The sequence below is a fragment of the Bos mutus genome, chromosome 17, assembly GCF_027580195.1.
Source record: "Bos mutus isolate GX-2022 chromosome 17, NWIPB_WYAK_1.1, whole genome shotgun sequence".
In the NCBI taxonomy this organism is placed as follows: domain Eukaryota; kingdom Metazoa; phylum Chordata; class Mammalia; order Artiodactyla; family Bovidae; genus Bos; species Bos mutus.
Window position 1 is genome coordinate 42,852,349 of NC_091633.1, and position 13,635 is coordinate 42,865,983.

Genomic DNA, 13,635 nt, shown 5'->3' on the forward strand with positions numbered 1-13,635 from the left:
ACTGGCTGAGAGTTTTCAAGAAAGACACTTAAACTTTTGAAAGTTCCTATTTTGTTCAGTTCAGTTCAGTTGCTCAGTCATGTCTGACTCTTTGCGAGTCCATGGACTGCAGCACACCAGGCTTCCCCATACATCACCAACTCCAGAGCTCGCTCAAACTCATGTCCATTGAGTTGCTGATGCCATCCAACTATCTCATCCTCTGTCATCACCTTCTCCTCCTGCCTTCAATCTTTCCCAGCTTCAGGATCTTTTACAATGAGTCAGTTCTTCACATCAGGTGGCCAAGGTATTGGAGCTTCAGCTTCAGCATAATTCCTTCCAATGAATGTTCAGGACTGATTTTCTTTAGGATTGACTAGTTTGATCTCCTTGCAGTCCAAGGGACTCTCAAGAAGTCTTCTCCAACATTATAGTTCAAAAGCATCAATTCTTCAGTGCTCAGCTTTGTTTATAGTCCAACTCTCACATCCATACATGACTACCGGAAAAACCATAGCTTTGACTACAGGCCTTTGTCAGCAAAGTAATGTCTCTGCTTTTTAATATGCTGTCTAGGTTTGTCATAGTTTTTCTTCCCAGGAGCAAGCATCTCTTAATTTCATGGCTGTAGTCATCATCTGCAGCCATGATCTGCAGTCAAAATCTGCAGATTTTGGAGCCCAAGGAAATAAAGTCTGTCACTGTTTACAGTGTTTCCCCATCTATTTGAGATGAAGTGATGTGGCTGAATGCCATTATCTTCATTTTTTGAATGTTGAGTTGTAAGCCAGTTTTTTCACTCTCCTCTTTCACTTTCATTAAACTGGTGTATTCAGAACAGATCAGATCAGATCAGTCACTCAGTCGTGTCCGATTTTTTGTGACCCCATGAATCGCAGCATGCCAGGCCTCCCTGTCCATCACCAACTCCTGGAGTTCACTCAGACTCACGTCCATTGAGTCAGTGATGCCATCCAGCCATCTCATCCTTTGTTGTCCCCTTCTCCTCTTGCCCCCAATCCCTCCCAGCATCAGAGTCTTTTCCAATGAGTCAATTCTTCACATGAGGTGGCCAGAGTACTGGAGTTTCAGCTTTAGCATCATTCTTTCCAAAGAAATCCCAGGGCTGATCTCCTTCAGAATGGACTGGTTGGATCTCCTTGCAGTCCAAGGGACTCTTGAGTCTTCTTCAACACCACAGTTCAAAAGCATCAATTCTTCAGCGCTCAGCCTTCTTCACAGTCCAACTTTCACATCCATACATGACCACAGGAAAAACCATAGCCTTGACTAGACGAACCTTTGTTGGCAAAGTAGTCTCTGCTTTTTAATAGGTTCATCATAACTTTCCTTCCAAGGAGTAAGCGTCTTTTAATTTCATGGCTACAGTCACCATCTGCAGTGATTTTGGAGCCCAGAAAAATAAAGTCTGACACTGTTTCCACTGTTTCCCCATCTATTTCCCATGAAGTGATGGGACCAGATGCCGTGATCTTCGTTTTCTGAATGTTGAGCTTTAAGCCAACTTTTTCACTCTCCTCTTTCACTCTCATCAAGAGGCTTTTTAGTTCCTCTTCACTTTCTGCCATACGGGTGGTGTCATCTGCATATCTGAGGTTATTGATATTTCTCCCAGCAATCTTGATTCCAGCTTGTGCTTCTTCCAGCCCAGCATTTCTCATGATGTACTCTGCATATAAGTTAAATAAGCAGGGTGACAATATACAGCCTTGACGTACTCCTTTTCCTATTTGGAACCAGTCTTTTTTTCCATGTCCAGTTCTAACTGTTGCTTCCTGACCTGCATACAAATTTCTCAAGAGGCAGATCAAGTGGTCTGGTATTCCCATCTCTTGAAGAATTTTCCACAGTTTATTGTGATTCACACAGTCAAAGTCTTTGGCATAGTCAATAAAGCAGAAATAGATGTTTTTCTGGAACTCTCTTGCTTTTTCCATGATGCAGCAGATGTTGGCAATTTGATCTCTGGTTCCTCTGCCTTTTCTAAAACCAGCTTGAACATCAGAAAGTTCACGGTTAACATATTGCTGAAGCCTGGCTTGGAGAATTTTGGGCATTACTTTACTAGCGTGTGAGATGAGTGCAATTGTGTGGTAGTTTGAGCATTCTTTGGCATTGCCTTTCTTTGGGATTGGAATGAAAACGGATCTTTTCCAGTCCTGTGGCCACTGCTGAGTTTTCCCAATTTGCTGGCATATTGAGTGCAGCACTTTCACAGCATCATCTTTCAGGATTTGAAATAGTTCCACTGGAATTCCATCACCTCCACTAGCTTTGCTTGTAGTGATGCTTTCTAAGGCCCACTGGACTTCACATTCCAGGATGTCTGGCTCTAGGTCAGTGATCACACCATTGTGATTATCTGGGTCGTGAAGATCTTTTTTGTACAGTTCTTCTGTGTATTCTTGCCACCTCTTCTTAATATCTTCTGCTTCTGTTAGGCCCATACCATTTCTGTCCATTATCGAGCCCATCTTTGCATGAAATGCTCCCTTGGTATCTCTAATTTTCTTGAAGAGATCTCTAGTCTTTCCCATTCTGTTGTTTTCCTCTATTTCTTTGCATTGATCGCTGAAGAAGGCTTTCTTATCTCTTCTTGCTATTCTTTGGAACTCTGCCTCCAGATGCTTATATCTTTCCTTTTCTCCTTTGTTTTTCACTTCTCTTCTTTTCAAAGCTATTTGTAAGGCCTCCCCAGACAGCCATTTTGCTTTTTTGCATTTCTTTTCCATGGGGATGGTCTTGATCCCTGTCTCCTGTACAATGTCACGAACCTCATTCCATAGTTCATCAGGCACTCTATCTATCAGATCTAGGCCCTTAAATCTATTTCTCACTTCCACTGTATAATCATAAGGGATTTGATTTAGGTCATACCTGAATGGTCTAGTGGTTTTCCCTATTTTCTTCAATTTAAGTCTGAATTTGAACCTACCTAAAAGTAGAGAGATCTACCTTGTTAGGAACGGCAATCTGACTGAAAGGTAGCCTAGTTTTGTTTTGAAGCTATGATAAGCACAGGGTTTTTATCTATCTGTATGACACAGATAAGGTTAAAAAAAAAAAAGCAAATTTTTATAAAGGTGCTTTTATTCTGACTTTATCTAACATTGAATACCTCAGTTGTATTAAGTGAAGGGAAGGAGCAAAGCACATTATCATTGATCTTACGTTGAAGCTTAGAGATAAGTGGAAGCATTTACTACTTACCTTAGAATTAGCTTATTATTAAAGCAATTATTATGATAAACAGAGTCTAAGGCTCTTCAATAGGAGGTAATAATGGCTCAATTGGAGAAGGCAATGGCAACCCACTCTAGTACTGTTGCCTGGAAAATTCCATGGGTGGAGGAGCCTGGTAGGCTGCAGTCCATGGGGTCGCTAAGAGTTGGACACGACTGAAGCGACTTAGCAGTAGCATATCTAGTTTAAAAATCTTTTTAAAAAATGTTATTTTATAGGTAGTTAAAAAAAAAAAAAAAAAACTCGGGAGTTCCCCAGTGGTCCAGTGGTTAAGAATCAGCCTTCCAGTGCAGGGGACATGGGTTCGATTCTTTGTCTGGGAAGATCCCACATACAGAGGGGCAACTAAGCCTGTGCACCACAACTACTGAAATCCACCCGTCTTAAATCCTGTGCTCCACAGTGAGACAAGCCAACACAATAAGAAGCTGGTGCACCACAACGAAGAGTAGCCCCCACTTGCCACAGCTAGAGAAAGCCTGCACGCAGCAATGAAGACTTAGCACGGCCAAAAATATATGAATTAAAAAAAATCTCTAGGGGACTTCCCTGGTGATCCAGTGGTTAAGAATACCCCTGCCAACACAGGAGACAGTTTCTATCCCTGGTCCGGGAAGATCCCACATACTGTGGAGCAACTAAGCCATGCACCACAGCTACTGAAGTCTGTGTGGTTAGAGCCTGTGCTCCACAACAAGAGAAGCCCCCTATCTCTGCAACTAGAGAAAGCCCTCTCACATTAATGAAGACCCAGCACAACCAAAAAAAAAAAAAAGTCTAAAAAAAAATCTCTGGGCTCAGTTTTATCTTATCCTTGAAATTTAGGACTTTGGAAAGTCCCTTGAAGATATATATTAACATATTCTAAACAGGAAAAACAAGATTCACCTCTTAGAGGTTCATTTGAACATGTGATCATCAAGTTTGTATAATTACTTTAGATATTCCATTACTTCTGAGCCTTAGAGACCCATTCTTTCTTTTTTGAAAAGATAATCCTATACCTCTGTTCTAGATTCCAGTTTCCCATTTAAATAAAAAAAAAAAGATCAGACTTCTAACCTTGGTAATGCAGTAAAATTAATGGTTGGTTAAGCATATGCATTTAAAAGCATAAAAATAGGTAGTAGTATTGAGCTAAGCTCTTGGTAAGCATTTTACACATATTATCTTATATAATCTTCACAGTAATTATATTAAATAAGTCTAAGTGGAGGGAGAGAGGCTGGCCAGTTAAAAGATTGTAACAGTATTGTTGTTCAGTCACTAAGTCATGTCTGACTCTTTGCGACCCAGTGGACCACAGCACATCAGGCTTCCCTGTCCTTCACTATCTGTCAGAGTTCTCTCAAACTCATGTCCATCAAGACTGTGATGCCATCCAACCATCTCATCTTTTGCGGTTCCCTTATTTTTTTGCCTTCAGTCTTTCCCAGCATCAGGGTCTTTTCCAAGGAGTGAACACTTAGAATCAGGTGGCCAAAGTATTGGAGCTTCAGCATTAGTCTTTTCAATGTAACAGTATTACAGAAGCATAAAGGCAGTTAGAGTAGGGTAGTGGCAGTGGAGAAAGTAAGACTTTGTGATAGACACTTAGGAGGTACAATCAACTGGTCTTGGTGAGTGTCTAGAACCTGCTTGGCAGATGCTTGAGAGATATTTGTAAATTAATAGATTATGGAGAGTGAGGGTTAAGGGAGTAAAGGGTCACTCCTAGGTTATATGGTGGTACACTCACTAAGATAGGGAAAAGGGAAGGAAACCTGGTTAAAGGATGTACCTTTCTCACATTCCTACTGGTGTCTGGTTTTCTCATCCCCATTGCCTTGATGGCAGTATTTTGAACCAAATAACTTTTTTCTCCAGGCCAGATAGGGAGCCTACCCAAGGGCAGATAATTCATGGGATGGCTAATGACCTGTGTGATCTGGGTACAAAACATAAATTAAATCGAGTCTTTTTTCATTTATTTTGAACTAAGAAGCAGAGGCAGAATCTGGCAGAGGACAGGCCAAATGACTTAACCTAACAGAGGTTCAGCAGTGGCAAATGAGGTCAGGTAAGTTCCCATCAGATATCAGGTGGAAAGTGCAAACTGAATAATTTGAAGAGAGTTATTAAATTATTTGAGAGCTTCCCAACAAATGGCTCAGTGGTAAAGAATCTGTCTGCCAATGCAGGAGCCCCAGGAGGCTCAATCCCTAGGTCCGGAAGATCCCCTGGAAGAGGAAATGGCAACTTGCTCTAGTAGTCTTGCCTGGAGAATCCCAGGGACAGACAGAGCCTGGTGGGTTACAGTCCACAGCATCCCAAAGAGTCAATCACAACTGAGCACACACATACATTAAATTACTTACAGAGGTGCAGGTAAGAGTCAGGGAAAACCAACAAGTGATGGTGCACTACCTCAAGGGCTAGCGGTTATTATTACACTTAGGCCTCTAGAGGCAAAGGGAATGTTTAGAGTCTGCAGTCAACCCTTGGTGATCCATCTTAGGCAATAAGGACTATGACCCCACTATCTTCTGGCCTTGAATCTCCAGCAGATACGTCTCACTACCTGAATCCACAGAGATACCAAGCAGGACAAGGGATTATCACAGGTGTAATCCAGGCGGAGTCAGCTCTTCCTGACACAAGAGCAGGGAAGGGGTGGAGAGCAGATATGGAGGAGCAAATAGGAGACAGGTGAGGTTGTTTCCAACAGTCAGTTCCTTGGAAGCAAGAGTTAGTAACATGTGTTTGAAAGAGGACAACAAATAGCCAGCTCCCTTCACTGACATCAGTGGTAATGCACTAGAGTGAAGATACCTTATCATCTTGAGTTCTTTGCAGGCCTTTTGAATACACACTAACCCTCCAGTTCTCTCCTTGCAAGTACAACTTATTGCCAAGAAAGTCCTTTTGTGTTTCTTCAATAAAGCATTATGATTTTTCACTTCAGAAACAACAACAACAAAACAGCAAACAAACAAAACCACCAACCATGGTTAAGTAGTCCATATGAATCTAACTTCAGGAACCGCTCCACATACCCATCTTTTCAACTGAATCTACATCTTTAATCCACTCTATTTAAATAAATGGTAAAACAGCTGAGAAAAGAGACACTAAAGGCAAAGGAGAAAAGCAAAGATATACCCATCTGAATGCAGAGTTCCAAAGAACAGCAAGGAGAGAGAAGAACACGTTTCTCAGTGATCAATGCAAAGAAATAGAGGAAAACAATAGAATGTAAGACTAGAGATCTCTTCAAGAAAATTAGAGATACCAAGGGAAAATTTCATGTAAGATGGGCACAATAAAGAACAGAAACGGTATGGACCTAACAGAAGCAGAAGATATTAAGAAAAGGTGGCAAGAATACACAGAAGAAATATACAAAAAAGATCACTCACCTAGAGCCGGACATCCTGGAATGTGAAGTCAAGTGGACCTTAGGAAGTATCACTAGGAACAAAGCTAGTGGAGGTGATGGAATTCCAGTTAAGCTATTTTAAATCTGAAAAGATGATGCTGTGACAGTGCTGCACTCAATGTGCCAAGAAATTTGGAAAACTCAACAGTGGCCACAGGACTGGAAAAGGTCCATTTTCATTCCAATCTCAAAGAAAGGGAATGCCAAAGAATGTTTAAACTACTGCACAATTGCACTCATCTCACACCCTAGTAAAGTAATGCTCAAAATTCTCTAAGCCAGGCTTCAACAGAATGTGAACCAAGAAATTCCAGATGTTCAAGCTGGATTTAGAAAAGGCAGAGGAACCAGAGATCAAATTGCCAACATCCGCTGGATCATCAAAAAAGCAAGAGAGTTCCATAAAAACATCTACTTCTGCTTTATTGACTATGCCAAAGCCTTTGACTGTGTGGATCATGACAAGCTGTGGAAAATTCTTAAAGAGATGGGAATACCAGACTATCTTACCTGCCTCATGAGAAATCTGTATGCAGGTCAGGAAGCAACAATTAGAACTGGACATGGAACAACAGACTGGTTCCAAACGGAAAGGAGTACATCAAGACTGTATATTGTCACCCTGCTTATTTAACTTCTATGCAGAGTACATCATGAGAAATGCTGGGCTGGAAGAAGCACAAGCTGGAATCAAGATTGCCGGGAGAAATATCAATAACCTCAGAAATGCAGATGATACCAGCCTTATGGCAGAAAGCAAAGAACTAAAGAGTCTCTCGATGAAAGTGAAAGAGGAGAGTGAGGAAGTTGGCTTAAAACTCAACATTAAAAAAACGATGATCATGGCATCTGGCCCCATCACTTCATGGCAAATAGATGGTGAAACGATGGACACTGTGATAGACTTTTATTTTCTTGGGCTTCAAAATCACAGCAGATGGTAACTGCAATCATGAAATTAAAAGATGCTTGCTCCTGGAAAGAAAAACTATGAAAAATCTAGACAGCATATTAAAGAGCAGAGACATTACTTTGCTGACAAAGGTCTGCCTAGTCAAAGCTATGGTTTTTCCAGTAGTCATGTATGGATGTGAGAGTTCAAACATAAAGAAGGGTGAGTGCCAAAGAACTGATGCTTTCAAACTGTGGTTAGAGAAGACTTGAGAGTCCCTTGGACTGAAAGGAGATCAAACTGGTCAATCCTAAAGGAAATCAGTCCTGAATATTTATTGGAAGGACTGATGCTGAACCTGAAGCTCCAATACTTTGGCCACCTGATGTGAAGAGCTGACTCATTGGAAAAGACCTTGATGCTGGGAAAGAATGAAGGCAGGAGGAGAAGGGATGACAGAGGATGAGATGGTTGGATGGCATCATCGACTCGATGCTCAACTCCCAGGTTTGAGCAAACTCTGGGAGTTGGTGAAGGCCAGGGAAACCTGGTTTGCGGCAGTCCATGGGGCTGCAAAGAGTCGGACCCGACTGAGCAACTGAACTGAGAACAGATACCATTTTAACAAGCTTTTGTAAAAGAGACTGAAGAAGTACCTGGGGAAATTCCAAAAGGTTGATTATAACAGGAAGATCACCTAGTTGATAGGTAAAAGCATAAGACTTCACCAATAAGAGTAAGTGAAGATGGTGCATGCTAAGTCGCTTCAATCCTGTCCAACTCTTTGTGACCCTATGGAGTGTAGCCTGCCAGGCTCCTCTTTCCATGGGAGTCTCCAGACAAGAATACTGAAGTGGGTTGCTATTTCCTCCTCCAGGGGATCCTCCTGACCCAGGGATCCAACCTATATCTCTCTCTTAAATCTCCTGCATTGGCAAGCAGGTTCTTTACCGCTAGCACCACCTGGGAAGCCCAGTAAAGATGGTGCCTCTCTGGAAACACACTTTAACGTGGACGTACAATGACTTATTTAATTGGAAATGGGCTTCCCTGATAGCTCAAAGGTAAAGAATCTGCCTGCCACGCAAGAGACCCGGGTTCGATCCTGGGGTCGGGAAGAGTCCCTGGAGAAGGAAATAGTAACCCACTCCAGTATTCTTGCCTAGGAAATTCCATACACAGAAGAGAATGGCTGGCTACAGTCCATGGGGTCTCAAAAGAGTCAAACGTGACGTAGCAACTAAAGAACAATGACTAGAAAAAGGTTTATAAGGTTGCTTAGGATGGGGTAAGTTGTAAATTAGTGATGTAGAAAACAAGAAGAGGCTTTATTGTTTATAGTTGTTGTAATGTGTGAATAGTTTATTAGTCTTAGGAAAATAAGGAATTTACACCTAGTACAACTTTTGAGTAAACAAAAAATATACTTATCTCAAGTTTAATGTGATCAAAACAAGACTCATGGTAGGTGAGTCCTGGACACATTTCTCAGCCCTTAAAGGAAGCCAGGAGGGATCCAAAGCCAGGTCCTTACAGATGTCAGGTACAGATATTTTGCAGGGTTTGGGGGGCCAGTCCTGCAGGTAAAACTTTTTCACCTAGCTGAACTCATTTTCAGTAAACTTGTAGGGCACAAAAACATTATTAACTCATAAAATAAACTCACATGAAACCAATACACCAGTATCATTTACTAGAGTGCCTAGTAGAAAGCTCTTATTGTATTTTAAAACTCAAAACATATTTATACCTTATTAACGCTAGTAAAGTAATGCTCAAAATTCTCCAAGCCAGGCTTCAGCAATATGTGAACTGTGAACTTCCAGATGTTCAAGCTGGTTTTAGAAAAGGCAGAGGAACCAGAGATCAAATTGCCAACATCTGCTGGATCATAGGAAAAGCAAGAGAGTTCCAGAAACACATCTATTTCTGCTTTATTGATTATGCCAAAGCCTTTGACTGTGTGGATCACAATAAACTGTGGACAATTCTGAAAGAGATGGGAATACCAGACCACCTGACCTGCCTCTTGAGAAATTTGTATGCAGGTCAGGAAGCAACAGTTAGAACTGGACATGGAACAACAGACTGGTTCCAAATAGGAAAAAGAGTACATCAAGGCTGTATATTGTCACCCTGCTTATTTAACTTCTATGCAGAGTACATCATGAGAAATGCTGAGCTGGAGGAAGCACAGGCTGGAATCAAGATTGCCGGGAGAAATATCAATAACCTCAGATATGCAGATGACACCACCCTTATGGCAGAAAGTGAAGAGGAACTGAAAAGCCTCTTGATGAAAGTCAAAGTGGAGTGAAAAAGTTGGCTTAAAGCTCAACATTCAGAAAACGAAGATCATGGCATCTGGTCCCATCACTTCATGGGAAATAGATGGGGAAACAGTGGAAACAGTGCCAGATTTTATTTTGGGGGGCTCCAAAATCACTGCAGATGGTGATTGCAGCCATGAACTTTAAAGACGCTTACTCCTTGGAAGGAAAGTTATGACCAACCTAGATAGCATATTAGGAGGAGTCAGTGGCATCCCACTCCAATACTCTTGCCTGGAAAATCCCATGGATAGAGGACCCTGGTAGGCTGCAGTCCATGGGGTCTCTAAGAGTTGGACACAGCTGAGCGACTTCACTTTCACTTTTTACTTTCATGCATTGGAGAAGGAAATGGCAACTCACTCCAGTGTTCTTGCTTGGAGAATCCCAGGGACGGGGGAGCCTGGTGGGCTGCCGTCTATGGGGTCACACAGAGTCGGACACGACTGAAGTGAATTGGCAGCAGCAGCAGCAGCAGATCAGATCAGATCAGATCAGTCATTCAGTCGTGTCCGACTCTTTGCGACCCCATGAGTCACAGCACGTCAGGCCTCCCTGTCCATCACCAACTCCCGGAGTTCACTCAGACTCACGTCCATCGAGTCAGTGATGCCATCCAGCCATCTCATCCTCTGTCATCCCCTTCTCCTCTTGCCCCCAATCCCTCCCAGCATCAGAGTCCTTTCCAATGAGTCAACTCTTCGCATGAGGTGGCCAAAGTACTGGAGTTTCAGCTTTAGCATCATTCCTTCCAAAGAAATCCCAGGGCTGATCTCCTTCAGAATGGACTGGTTGGATCTCCTTGCAGTCCAAGGGACTCTCAAGAGTCTTCTCCAATACCACAGTTCAAAAGCATCAATTCTTCTGCGCTCAGCCTTCTTCACAGTCCAACTCTCACATCCATACATGACCACAGGAAAAACCATAGCCTTGACTAGACGAACCTTTGTTGGCAAAGTAACGTCTCTGCTTTTGAATATGCTATCTAGGTTGGTCATAACTTTCCTTGCAAGGAGTAAGCGTCTTTAAAGTTCATGGCTATGGTCACCATCTGCAGTGATTTTGGAGCCCAAAAAGATAAAATCTGACACTGTTTCCCCATCTATTTCCCATGAAGTGATGGGGCCAGATGCCATGATCTTCGTTTTCTGAATGTTGAGCTTTAAGCCAACTTTTTCACTCCACTTTGACTTTCATCAAGAGGCTTTTCAGTTCCTCTTCACTTTCTGCCATAAGGGTGGTGTCATCTGCATATCTGAGGTTATTGACATTTCTCCCGGCAATCTTGATTCCAGCCTGTGCTTCCTCCAGCTCAGCATTTCTCATGATGTACTCTGCATAGAAGTTAAATAAGCAGGGTGACTATATACAGCCTTGATGTACTCCTTTTCCTATTTGGAACCAGTCTGTTGTTCCATGTACAGTTCTGATGTTGCTTCCTGACCTGCATATAGGTTTCTCAAGAGGCAGGTCAGGTGGTCTGGTATTCCCATCTCTTTCAGAATTGTCCACAGTTTATTGTGATCCACACAGTCAAAGGCTTTGGCATAATCAATAAAGCAGAAATAGATGTGTTTCTGGAACTCTCTTGCTTTTTCCATGATGCAGCAGATGTTGGCAATTTGATCTCTGGTTCCTCTGCCTTTTTCTAAAACCAGCTTGAACATCTGGAAGTTCACAGTTCACATATTGCTGAAGCCTGGCTTGGAGAATTTTGAGCATTACTTTACTAGCGTGTGAGATGAGTGCAATTGTGCGGTAGTTTGAGCATTCTTTGGCATTGCCTTTCTTTGGGATTGGAATGAAAATGGACCTTTTCCAGTCCTGTGGCCACTGCTGAGTTTTCCAAATTTGCTGGCATATTGAGTGCAGCACTTTCACAGCATCATCTTTCAGGATTTGGAATAGCTCAACTGGAATTCTATCACCTCCACTAGCTTTGTTTGCAGTGATGCTTTCTAAGGCCCAGTTGACTTCACATTCCAGGATGTCTGGCTCTAGGTCAGTGATCACACCATCGTGATTACCTGGGTCATGAAGATCTTTTTTGTACAGTTCTTCTGTGTATTCTTGCCATCTCTTCTTAATATCTTCTGCTTCTGTTAGGTCCATACCATTTGTGTCCTATATCGAGCCCATCTTTGCATGAAATGTTCCTTTGGTATCTCTGATTTTCTTGAAGAGATCTCTAGTCTTTCTGCATATTGTAAAACAGAGACATTACTTTGCCAACAAAGGTCCATCTAGTCAAGGCTATGGTTTTTCCAGTGGTCTTGTATGGATGTGAGAGTTGGACTGTGAAGAAAGCTGAGTGCCGAAGAATTAATGCTTTTGAACTGTTGTGTTGGAGAAAACTCTTGAGAGTCTCTTGCAAGGAGATCAATCAGTCCATTCTAAAGGAGATCAGTCCTGGGTGTTCATTGGAAGGACTGATGCTAAAGCTGAAACTCCAATACTTTGGCCACCTCATGCAAAGAGTTGACTCTTTGGAAAAGACTGGTGCTGGGAGGGATTGGAGGCAGGAAGAGAAGGGGAAGACAGAGGATGAGAGGGCTGGAAGGCATCACCGACTTGATGGACATGAATTGGAGTAAACTCCGGGAGTTGGTGATGGACAGGGAGGTCTGGCGTGCTGCCATTCATGGGGTGGCAGAGTTATAGACGACTGAGCGACTGAACTGAATTGAACGTATATCCATTCCATGAAAAAGTATTTGGACTACGGGTTAATTAATAAACAAGGGTTCTCTACAAAGCAAAACAAAACAAAACCTTCTATAAAAAACAAACAGTGCTTCCCTGGTGGCTCACTGGTAAAGAATCCACCAGTCATTGCAGGTGACATGTGTTAGATCCCTGGTCAGGGAAGATCTCACAAATGCCCAGCAACTAAACCCATGGTCCACAACTATTGAGCCTGTGCCTTAGTGTCGGAGCCGCAACTACTGAAGCCCTGGAGCTCTAGAGCCTCTGCTCCTGCAACAAGAGAAGCCATGAAGTGAGAAACCTGACCACTGGAACTAGAAAAGTAGTACCCCTCGAAGCAAGAAAGACCTAGCACAACCCCAAATAAACAAACAAGAACATAATATATAGCACAGAGAACTATATTCCATATCTTATAACAAGCTATAATGGAAAATAATTTGAAAAAGAATGTATATAACTGAATCCCTGTGCTGTACACCTGAAACACTTAAAAGTTTTTTTTTAAAAAGACACAGACAAAACCTGTAACTTACTTTTTCTTTTTTTAAGCCGGCTTAGTATTATCTGTTTTACTCCTAAGCATTTTAAAAATTTCGGATTGTGGGTGGGAATAAGGGCGGGGAAATGCACTATATCTGGTCTCGGGGCAAAGGTTTCTTAAAGTTACCTATAGATTATTTCGGATTGTGGGTGGGAATAAGGGCGGGGAAATGCACTAATTCTGGCCGACTCTTTGCGACCCCTTGAATCGCAGCACGCCAGGCCTCCCTGTCCATCACCAGCTCCCGGATTTCACTCAGACTCACGTCCACTGAGTCGGTGATGCCATCCAGCCATCTCATCCTCTGTCGTCGCCTTCTCCTCCTGCCCCCAATCCCTCCCAGCGCCAGTTACCTATAGATTATTTCGGATTGTGGGTGGGAATAAGGACGGGGAAATACACTAATTCTGGTCCCGGGGCAAAGGTTTCTTAAAGTTACCTATAGATTACACTGTTTTTTATTTTGGACATGGCTTAAGATCACAGGGGAGAAGGCAAT